This window comes from Penaeus monodon, chromosome 24 (genome assembly GCF_015228065.2).
Source record: "Penaeus monodon isolate SGIC_2016 chromosome 24, NSTDA_Pmon_1, whole genome shotgun sequence".
In the NCBI taxonomy this organism is placed as follows: Eukaryota; Metazoa; Arthropoda; class Malacostraca; order Decapoda; family Penaeidae; genus Penaeus; species Penaeus monodon.
Window position 1 is genome coordinate 24,783,540 of NC_051409.1, and position 397 is coordinate 24,783,936.

Consider the following 397-nt stretch of genomic DNA (forward strand, 5'->3'; position numbering starts at 1 on the left):
CTGAAGGGTGTTACAGTTGCTGAGGATCATTTCGATAAGTTATGTCGATGGAAAATATGATCCTTGGTGTTGTTTTTGTTACGTCGTTGTGGATGTTTCTTATCCATTTATCCTGCTCCTGTCCCATTCATCTTATTTTGTGGCAGTCGTCTTTTCACATTTACCAGCGCATTTCTTATTTTTCGTATACCCAGCACGACTCACTTTCTTCCTTCAGTGGCCTCCGTCAATGTCTCCCTTTTCTTCTTTTTTCGCTGCCTTCCTCCTCCTTTTCTTCTCATCTTTCATCTTCATCTCGTTCTAATCATTCGTCCAATTCTTCTCCCCATTCTCCTTCTCCATCCTCTTTATTCCAGTTCATCACCTCCATCTCCTCTTTCTTCTCCTGTTTTCCTTT

The 397-nt window shown here is 41.6% G+C and overlaps 1 protein-coding gene across 1 annotated transcript in view; it reads left to right on the forward strand.

The window, feature by feature from the left end:
* Positions 1 to 397, forward strand: part of LOC119588665 — a gene marked incomplete in the record, with an annotated part of 53,301 nt that overhangs the window by 52,131 nt on the left and 773 nt on the right.